This window comes from Ceratotherium simum, chromosome 11 (assembly GCF_057802395.1).
Source record: "Ceratotherium simum simum isolate JZ-2026a chromosome 11, ASM5780239v1, whole genome shotgun sequence".
Lineage (NCBI taxonomy): Eukaryota > Metazoa > Chordata > Mammalia > Perissodactyla > Rhinocerotidae > Ceratotherium > Ceratotherium simum.
In genome coordinates this window covers 20,663,428-20,674,132 of record NC_141910.1, presented here as the reverse complement: position 1 = coordinate 20,674,132, position 10,705 = coordinate 20,663,428, and the positions used below count along the sequence as shown (strand labels likewise).

Below are 10,705 nucleotides of genomic sequence, written 5' to 3'. Positions count from 1 at the left end.
TAGTGGGTTTATTATTGTAACTTGAAGTAAATAAATATTTTTAAATGTTCAGTTTTAATTTCTAATATGGTAAAGATTGGGAGGTAGAACCCACGAAAATAAAAAGCTCTTTGAAGTCCTCAATAATGTTGAAGAGGATAAAGGAGTCCTGAGATCCAGAAGTTTGAGAACCCCGCCTTATTTCTTCCCCAAATCGTAGACTGCCCCTTAGGCTCCGCCCCAAAGTTTTCAAGAGTACAAGCTCCCCCTCTCCGCCAACGGTTGGGCTCCACTTTGGTGACGATCTGCCATCTCTGACTCCTTTCCAGAACAGCTGCCTCAATGCTCCCCACAGCCCTGCACATCCCTTCTTCCGAGCCGCCCTTCCCGCCGTCCAGAGGGAGAATGCATTCCTTTGACTCCGCTTAGCAAACCGAGGATGGGGGCGAGGGACTCGTGTGCAGCCGGGGAAGCAAGGGACAAAAACACAGCCACTGCCCTCAAGGAACTGCTGATTTTGTGGGAGATACTGAGGGGTAAGCAGCTGCCCCATGAGACGCCAGTCCTTGCTGTTTGCCGGCTGACACCTAGGAGGAGAGCGGGTATGCAGCCAGCCCTCCGGCCTCTTTCGCTCCAGCAGCCCGATTCCTGAGATCCCGGGCCCCGCGCGCCTCCTGGTGGCCGTGTCTCGTCTGCGCAGCCTTTTCCCTCTGGAGCTGCAGGACGCGCACTAGGGTAACCTCGTCTGCGGGTCCCGGCGCTGAGGCTCTGTCTCGGTCCTCGGCGGTCTTCCTTCTGTCCCTCTGCGCACGTTTATCCCTTGATGACTAATTCCAGCCCAATTCTGCCTCTGTGCCTGCCCTTTATGGGTGCTAGGCATCTTGTGTATTTCTTCCCCACCAACCCCATTTAGTAGGTGACGTAAAGAGTATGTCACGGTAGAAATAATACGTGGTGTGGATTGGACCTAAATCCAGGGAGCTTGATGCCAAAGTTAGACCTGTTACTGATCTGCCCGATAGCAAATAATCTGACGTCTAAAGCGATTGGCGATTGATGGATATTCTACGTTGGAGTCAATTTCCTTTAGGAGGGGGAAAGTGAGTCTGGATCCTCTGAATCTCATTGGCTTAGGCTGGATTCCCTGCTCCTCTGGAGTGCATGGTTATACTTTCCACATTCTAGTATGGGGATCAAGACCCCAAGACTCCACTAGTCCTTCTAGGGCTTTCTTCCAGGGACGTAGGTGCCCTCCTATTATCGTAAACAGGACTGGAGTGGTCTGCTGTAAAATCTCGTCTCCTCTAAGTTAGTATGCGGATGAACACTCTGGCTTACTATAAAGCAAGCCCTAAAATCGAGGAACAAAACACCAAAAAGTGTCTCTCTTTTGGGAGACATTGATCGTTGGGAGGGAGTTTCAGAGACAGCAAGGTACCCTCAGGAAGCAGCCTAAGGATTTCTCCTACAGTTCTGACCCAGCGTCCATCAGCAGGAACCTCACTGCCCCATAAGCAAACTCGACCATCTTAGCTCAGTGGTTTCCATGGTAACCATCAAAGACTGTCCCCTTTTCTTTCCTACAGATGTTCCTCCCACCTCTCCCTCCACCAGTCACTTTCAGACATGACCTAGAACTGGATTCTATGCAAATACTATTTGCAAAGGTATTGTTTCCCCCTTTCAATCCACGTTTTAAGAAAGTACAAACCATTTAATTTACACAGAAATACCCTTTAAAAATAAACCAGTAATGTCAGGTACATGGGGCTTTATTTTACTATTCTTTTTACTTTTGTGTATGCTTAAAATTTTCCATAATGAAAAAAAATTTTTAATTAAAAAAATACTTAAATGTTTTCTAAAAAAAATTTAAAGAAAAAATAAAGAAACATTCAAAATATTTTTCTTTCAACATTTCTTAAGAAAATCTGGTCTTCGTGCAGAATGATACAAATATCATTGAAATAAATACCATTTTCTACAAAAGGAAGTCACAGATAGTAAGCCTCAATCTTTATTTGGGGTATGGTGAAGATGGCATAACCTAAAACTTTAATTTTGAAGCACAAGAAGAATAGAAACAAACCTTTAAAGTATAAGAAAATGTAGATATTTGGGGGGAAACTTTAAAATTCCATTAATCACGTTGGCCTTCTTCCACAGCTCCTTCCCATTGTTTCCCCATGCAGCCCACTCACCCTTCGAAACCTTTCAAACTTCCACAATGAGAAACCCAGCGAGTGTGAACCCCTGCTGCTCTGGTCCCACCACCGGGTTGGGTGAACCACGGTCCTTGGGCCAATTCTGGCCCGGGGCCTGTTTTCATATGGCCAGTCAGTTAAGAGTGGTTTTTATGTTGTTAAAGGCTGTAAAACAAGCAAACCCACAAAGAAGACTCTGCGACAGAGACTAGATGTCCCCCCCAGCGGCCGGGTCCGATCTGTGAACTGTCTCTGCTGTAGGCTGGCTGGAGCCCTGGTGAAAGGTGGCTTTTCTTCCATCCAGGCAGCCATGACAAGAGGTACAGCCGGGAAGTTGCCATGCCGACAGGGAATTCAGTTCTTAAAATAGTCGACTGTGCTCAGGCATTTTTGGGGTGGGAGGGTTTGGAGGGAAGGGGTTAGGGAGTGGGGTGGGAGAGATGATAAACTAATGAGTCAGACCCAACTGGTGACAGCTGTTCCATCGTCTCTCTGGCGACCTGAGGTGGGGAGGGGACAACTCTAAAATGAGGTCTGAAAGAGACATTTTCCATTCAAAGAGTAGGGATAGCTCCATTTCCTCACACTGTTTTCCTGCCTGACAGAAGGAAATCCCTTCTCCACCCCTCCTCCCTCCACCACTCTGCAGCCTCCTCCCTGCAGAGAACAGAAGTGGGAAGCACGCCCATCTCACAGAGCGCCCGCCTGATTCAGAGGGCCTGGGTGTGCTGGGGAATGGTCTGTGAAGGGACGGGAGGAGCTCTCACATGTGGCTGCCTCAGGCCTTCACCCACGGAGGCCTGAGTCTCACCATCATCGTCATCAGTGTCATCATCATGGGACCGAAATGAAAATGGAGCACTAAAAATGTGTCTTTTAGCCAGATAGACCAGTCAATCAACAATCATTCTTTGAGAATCTCCTGTCACCTCTTTGTGGTGCCCTCAGTGCCTGGAAAGGTGAACTAAGTCCATTTTTTTTTAATTGTGGTAAAATATATATAACAAAATTTACCATTTTAACCATTTTTTAACTATACAATTCAGGAGCACTAAGTACATTCACATTGTTGTGCAACTATCACCACCATCCGTCTTCAGAACTTCTTTATCGTCCCGTATTCTGAAACTCTACACACAACTCTCCATTTTGTTCCCCCACCCCCAGCCCTCGGCAACCACTATTCTGCTTTCTGTCTCTATGAATTTGGCTATTCAAGGAATCTTATATAAGTGGAATTATACTGTATTCGTTCTTTTGTGTCTGGCTTGTTTCACATAGCATATTTTCAAGGTTCATCCATGTTGAAACATGTCTCAGAATTTCATTCCTTTTTAAGGCTGAATAATATTCCAGTGTATGTATATACATTTGTTTATCCATTCATCCATCGATGGGTATTTGGGTTGTTTCCACCTTTTGGCTACTGTGAATAATGCTGCTATGAACTTGCGGTGTACAAATAGCTGTTTGAATCCTTGCTTTCAATTCTTTTGGTGGCTAAGTCCATTTTCAGAAAGAAAACAATAGGCAGGTTGAGATCCCATCCAGGGTGCAGAAGAGGCTACGGCAGGATTTTCTTCTCTTTTCTATCACATGCATTCAGAATCCATCTCCTAGGAGGCCAGCCAGCCTTGTCTCCTGTCCTCCTCCCTCCTCCGTGCTCCCGCCCTCTGCTCTTACTGCCCATTGCCATGAGGTCGAGGTCCTGGGGACCTCTGGCCTCAGATCTTTTATCAAGGACAGTGGGAGATTTAAGGTTGATAGCTCTTTCATATTTTTCACAGTGGAGCATCGTTAAAGCAAAACCTTCTGAGTTGAATACAAATCACACATTTCAGCATGATTTTGCTGTGTTTTTGTACTCAAGGACCCATTTCCCACCAGGGGCAGGGAAGGGAAGGACTCAGTGGATGGCACAGCACTAGCAATTTTTTGGTTGGGGGTCGGCACATGGCCTCGGTTTGGTCACTCAGGCTGAATGAAGGGAAGGAATTTTATTTCATGGCTGAGCAAGATGTTCTTTTTTTTCTCTAGAAGTGTTCCACTCGATGCTGATCAAAAGGAAGATGGGCTTTGGATAAAGCTGACCCCTGGGGAGGAAGGCAGAGCTGAGAGAATAGCAGAATATGGTGCTGGAGCCCAGATCATGCAATGCCTGAAGCTTACCCCACTCCAGTTACCTGTAAGGGAGCTAATAAATTGCTTTGTATTTTAAGCCCATTTGATGGGGCTTTCTGACCCTCAGGGCCAAAAACAGTCTAACAGACTCAGTCTGCATGGTGTTAGATTTTGGGTTTTTACCCCAAGAACAGGGGAAAGTCATTATGAGGTATAAGCAAGGAGAGTCCAGGGAGAGGGTAACGTGATCAGATCCTCATTTCAGAGCATCACTCTGGCTGCAGGGTGGAAATGGGCTAGTGGGGAGCTGGGGTGGTTGCAGTTAGGGGGACACTGGGCTAGTTCTGGTGAGAGGTTATGGAGAAGGAGAGAGGGGAATATGTCTGGGAGATTTTGAGGAAGTTGAGTAAGTTTAACAGAAGCTAGTAAGTTAGTAAGGTTGACAAGCCTTGATGGTTTGAGGGAGAGGAGAGGGGTGTCAGGGGTGACCTCTAGGTTTGTGGCTGAGCAGCTAGATGAATAGGGGTGCCACCCACCATGATAGGGCTGTCGTTGAGGGGAAAAGATTGAACACTGACAGTGTCAGGGTCCTGGAGCAACTGGACTTCGGTGGGAGAAACAACAGTCAACATTAGCTTGGTGCTAGCCACGAACCAAGTGTGGGTCAAAGTGCTTTACATGTGTAAACTCGTTAGCACAATGACCTTAGTCCCATTTTACAGATGAGGAAACTGAGGCACTGAGAGGTTAAGTAATTTGCCCAAGGCCACACAACCAGCTAGGAAATGAGATTTGAACCCAAGTAGTTTGTCACCATGAGGTTCCCAAGGAATGTATGTACCCAAGAAGGCTCTGACGAGCAAATGGCAGGGAATATAATGATATTATCCGGGGCCCCGGCCTCCAACTCCAGTGCAGAGGACTCTAGGAAGCTGGCTTTTAATTCCTAGCACAGCCCCCATTCCCTGTCACTTAACACGTAGATGGCTTCTGACTAAGCGCCTGGGAGGTGTGCTCAATTTCACAGCCCCAGCACCCAACTCCAGTCTCTAATCTTACCACTGTGATCAGTGGAACCTGACCCAGTAGATCCCCAGCAGGGCCAGCGTGGGAGGCTGCATCTGTCTTCAGTGCCTGGGGCTGATCTGGCCTAAGCCTCACCTGTTGCCAGCAGAGAGAAAGAGAGCCACTCAGAAAGGAAGGCATGGGTGAGTCTGCTCAGAGGGAAGGCCCAGCCCATACTGGTCTCCTGGAAAGAGGAGAGAGAAGAGAGAGCCACCCTCGTGTACTCCATCTCCTTGGAAAGCACCACCATGCGCCCTGGAGTCAGACCAGTTCTTGTCTACACAATGGGGTTGTAATTCTTCGTCATGGCTTCCCTTGGTCTCAACACACAGTGCTAATGTCTTCAATGACATCCTTCTAGTAACACAGGGAGGAGTTTCCTAGAGCACTGCCCTAGAGCTTCCCCCCCACAGGGGACTCCAGGGGTCAAGTCAGTAAGTCTCTGCGGGAACGAGGAAGGGCAGGACATAGCTCTGTGGGCGTGTGTCTTTGTCATCACCACCATCATCACCTTCCTCATCACCATCGTCACAGCAGTTTCATTTACTAAGTGACTATCCTGAGCAGGCGCCTCATGCTTCTCTTACTGTTTGACACTGTGACCCACATGTCAGATGGGGGCCTCTTTTCCTTGAGATCTGTATGAAATCACATTGCTGCCATGCTGCCCCGCCCTCCCCAGACACATACAGTCCCAAGTCAGTCATATCCAGAAGCCCCCCCATGCCCCATTTCTACTAATTTTGGGGAGCACGGAGGAGGTTTTCGTTTCTCATGGACGTTTCTGCCTCGTAGGCTTCCATTCGTAAAAGCGATTTTGTTTGTTCTGCCAAGTCATGGCTGGTATTAAACTCAGTTCTTCATTGGTTTCCACAAAAACAGCCCCTCACAGGACCGTCCTGGGGAGGTGGACTCTGCTGTGAGTGAGGGTCAAGGCGGCTCACGCTGTGGTTTTCTGCCACTTTGTCTCCTGGCTTTCCTTTCCTCCTCCCAACTCTATACTTGATCCTCTCCCTCATGGGTTACTGGGGGAGCTCCAATTTCTCGCCCTTCATGATTGAGAAAAATTCAGCTTTCCCAGCTCCTTCCTTTAAACTTGCACATGTGGCTTGAGAGCAAAGGGCTTCCACCGGGCACAGCCTACTCTCCTTACAAGGCAGGTGGTTATAAACAGCCAGCTTTCCCCCCTTGCCATCCTGGAGCTACAGAGACTTGTCTCCCGCTACTGGGCTATACATTCCTCGAGGGCAGGGAGCACGTCGTCTTGTTCTCTGTAATGTCCTGGCCCAGCCCTTGGCACATGTGGGCAGTTGTGACACTGATCCAAGTTCCTTCTTGTTCCGAAGCAGCCTAGCCACAAGCCATAAGCCAGAGAAATCCAAAGTGTCTTCAAGAGCATGAGAGGTTTAAGAGACGCTGATTCATTGATGGCTCCTTTGTGTAGGAAAGACTTGAGATGATATCATCAAGCAAATATTTGTTGAGCATTTTCTGTGTGCAGCATGCTGCGTGTGGTGCTGGGGTGTGGCGCTGGGGCACACAAAGATGAAATCATCACTCTGCCCTCCAGGGTGTCACCATAAAGGGAAGACGCACACACACCGCTGATTGCCAAGCAGTGGACCAAAGTGGGTATTTCTGAGTATGGACCAAGGAATCCCAGCAGGAATGGATTCTGTTTTGGGGTGGGCAGAGGGTTGAGTGGTTTGCAGTGGGAGAGTGGGTTGAGAGGACTTTACAGAGGATGACACTATTGATGGCATTTGAGGCAAAAGTGGAGAGGTGTGGAAGTGCCCGGACCCCTCCAAGAGTGCAGAGTGGACAGCACAGGCGGTGTGCCTGGAGCCAGGACGGAGGGGAGGACCAGGCTCTGCAGGACGTGCCCTGCCTTGCCCAGGAGCTGTGCCGCTTTCCTGCAGGCAATGGTTGGGCACCCAGCAAGCATTTTAGCTTGCTTCCTTGTGTCCGTCCCTCCCTCCATCCACACCAGGCGAGAGCAGGGGGCAGGATGGGTGAAAATCTTCATGATGTTTGCTTCCCTTAATCAGCCCCCCAGGCCGCTGAGACTCTAGTTCCCTGGAGTCTAAGAGGGAAGAGAAGTGGACTGAAAATGAGAAAACACTCGTGTGAAGGAGTGAAAAGCAGCTGGAAGTACTACACTCATTTGGAGATGGAATGAATAAATGAGATAAAATCCTAAATAAATATCTTGCATGGTACTAATTGCGTTTTAAAAGCTGCCACCGGAGAACAGATAAAACGATGCTGTATTTCATTAGTGGCTCTCTTAATTCTGTGGTATTTGCCAGCAAGCCCTATTAAAGCACTCTGTAATTAAAGACCAGTTCTGGGGCCTGTAATTTAGAGCATTATCAAAATATGGCAAGGGCCTGGAGGTGAGGAGATGGAAACAAACACCACGTCCATAAGGTCCTTGTGGACCACACAGAATGTGACTTGCAAAGCTTAGCCTTTGTGCCACCCCTGCCAGAGGGGTTGTCCACATCAGTGTTTTCCATTTGATGGGCGACCAGTTACGTTTTTATTATCCCACAGGAGTGTACTTGGAGGAGTAAATCAGTTCTTTTTCAAAAATGATTCTTTTATTGCGATATAATTCTCATAACATAAAATTACCACTTTAAAGTGTATATTTCAGTGGTTTTTAGTACATTCACAATGTTGCACAACCATCACCACTGTCTAATTCCAGAACATTTTCATTACCCCTAAAAGAATCCCATACTCGTTAGCAGGCAGTCCCCATTCCCACCCACCCAGCCCCTGGCAAGCACTAATTACTTTCTGCTTCTATGGATTTGCCTATTCTGGACATTTCATATAAATGGAATCCTACTATAGGTGGTCTTCTGTGACTGGCTTCTTAGAATAGTTTCAAGGTTCATCCATGTTGTAGCATGTATCAGTACTTCATTCCTTTTTATGGCTGAATAATATTCTGTTGTCTGGATATGCCACTTTGGTTTATCCATTCCTCTGTTGATGGACATTTGGGTTGTTTCCACTTTTTAACTGTTATGGATAATGCTGCCATGAACATTCATGTACGAGTTTTTGTGTGAACATTTGTTTTCAATTCTCTCAGGTACAGACCTAGGAGTAGAATTGCTGGGTCATATGGCAACTCCATGTGTCACCTTCTGAGGAACTGCCAGCCCATTTTCCACAGCAGCTGCACCATTTTACATTCCCCACACAACGTATGAGGGTTCCAGTTTCTCCACATCCTCGCCAACACTTGTTATTGTCCGTTGCTTTTAGTATAGCCATCCCAAAGGTGAGGAGTGGTATCTCGTTGTGGTTAAACCTATCCTTTAGCCATAAAAATGCCATCCTTTGCCTTTGCTCTTTTGGTAACCCACGTAGATTCTCTCTGCGTTAGGCCAGCAGGAGACGGTCTGTGGTCCTGCTTCCCTGTTCCCTCCCTCAGGAACTGGCTTGGAGACCTCCTCCTGACCCGGGACACTACGGCAGGTGGTCGTGTGAGTGGAGTGGATCCAGTCCAAATCCCAGTTCTGTCACTTAGTAGTGAGGGTGACCCTGGGCGAGTTACTCACCCTTCCTACGCCTCATCTCTGAAATGGGAATCATTTAAGGGCATGCTGCCATCTTTCAAGGACTCTCTGATACACTTCTTTCACATCTTAGCATCTCTGAAACCAGGTTGTGTCTTAAAATCTGTGTTGGGCAGGCTGCATTCATGACATAGTTGTCACCACCTGGGCCTACACATCAAAACTTGCCCACCAGGCGTCAGCCGCCTGGGAGAAAACCCCAGAGACGGTAGTGGAGCCTCTTTTTAGCAAGGCCACGTCTCCAATGCTCCTGGCACGTGGGACAACATTGTGGGGAAAAACCAGGGCCTCGATGACTCTGAGTCAAAGGGTGATCAGAAGATCGGACCCCAAATGTGAGGAAGTTTGGGCATACCGTAACCAATTTATTTCATGTTTTTTCTTTTTACCTATGCACAAGAGTGATGTAGGGCAAACATCTCTGCTTGAGTAAATCCAAAAGAGCTCTTTCAGTAAGTAGGAAATAAAAATTCTAAGTGCTAAGAAACACTTGTGTCAATTAATTGGCATTTTTTTTTCTTTTTTGGGGGAGCATAAAATTATGACACGTGTCATAAAATTATGACAATTATGACAAATTATGACAATCAGTGATGAAATACAGGTACCTACTTCCCACAATGAGAGGCTGTGCAGAGGCCCGGATGGGACAATGGGTGTGAAACACTTACCACGGGGCCTGGCAGAGAGCAGTCATGGTATCAATGTTGACGGTTAAAAATGTTATTACTAGTAACGTACCTACTTGGCTAGTATTATGACACGTGTAACTGTTGCCCAGCTTTCTACTAGTGACCCCTTTTCTGACCCTTCACTGAATGACTGATCCTGGAGGAGGAAAAACCATAATAAATGCTGATTTGTTTTCTAGCTCTCAGAAAAATCAATAAAATCAGCTGGCCAATGAATACAAAATTTTTTAAATGTTAGTCAAAGAGTCTTGGGGAAGAGGCTTGTTGTGTGCTATTTGCCAGACCGGAAGGTGACACACAGACGTTGGCCTCCTAGAGGACGCTCATGGCACCACACAGGTCGGTCCTGACCAGCAGTTGAATTCTGGGCCCCAGGGGGACATATGGTTCAGTAGCTTTCCCTTCGAAGCCCAATAACTCTGCCCCCTATTGTGTGGATCTCGTCCCAACTCTGGGGTCAGTGACTTCACGTTGGTAGCTTGAAATTGGCCATGGCATGAGGATTTACATCACGGGAATTGGCAAACACTATAAATCAGGCATTTTTTTTAGGTAACTTACTTGCACATCACTGCATCGAGTGTACTGAATTCCTGGAGTCAAGGCGGTGTCTGTACGCTCAGTCCCAAACCACAAGCCGAGGGCCACTCCCTGGACGGACAGGACGTTTGGGCCTTTGAGGAGTGGTGGCACACAGGCATTTGCCCCTACTTCCCTGGACCCACATCCTGGCAACACTGTCCCTTTCCTTGTGGCTGTGTTTGGGGTGTGGGTCACCTGCTAGGAGGTTCTTCTTGCTCCTGCTTCGGCTGTGGTAACATCTTCCAGACCCAGGACAAGCCTCTCCACGGTGTCTACATGGCTGGAGTCAGGCTGAGAGTTCAGCCTTCTGAGGGCTGAGTTAGGATGAGAGTGGGACAGAAACGAAGCACAACAAAAGAGGAAAACAATGCATATTTGACGACTAAAGAGAGGACAGAGACAGGCTTTCTCTTAATTCCTTGGTATAGGTAGACCCCCCCAACTGAAGTATTAGCATGGTCAGATT

General features: G+C 47.5%; 1 long non-coding RNA gene across 1 annotated transcript; it reads left to right on the top strand.

The window, feature by feature from the left end:
- The first annotated feature begins 318 nt into the window (after nucleotides 1-318).
- On the top strand, nucleotides 319-4,581 carry LOC147915941 (uncharacterized). The gene is made up of 3 exons (XR_015553561.1): nucleotides 319-1,646; nucleotides 2,348-2,503; nucleotides 4,221-4,581. It is a non-coding gene; the product is annotated as an uncharacterized LOC147915941 (long non-coding RNA).
- The last annotated feature ends 6,124 nt before the right edge of the window (nucleotides 4,582-10,705 follow it).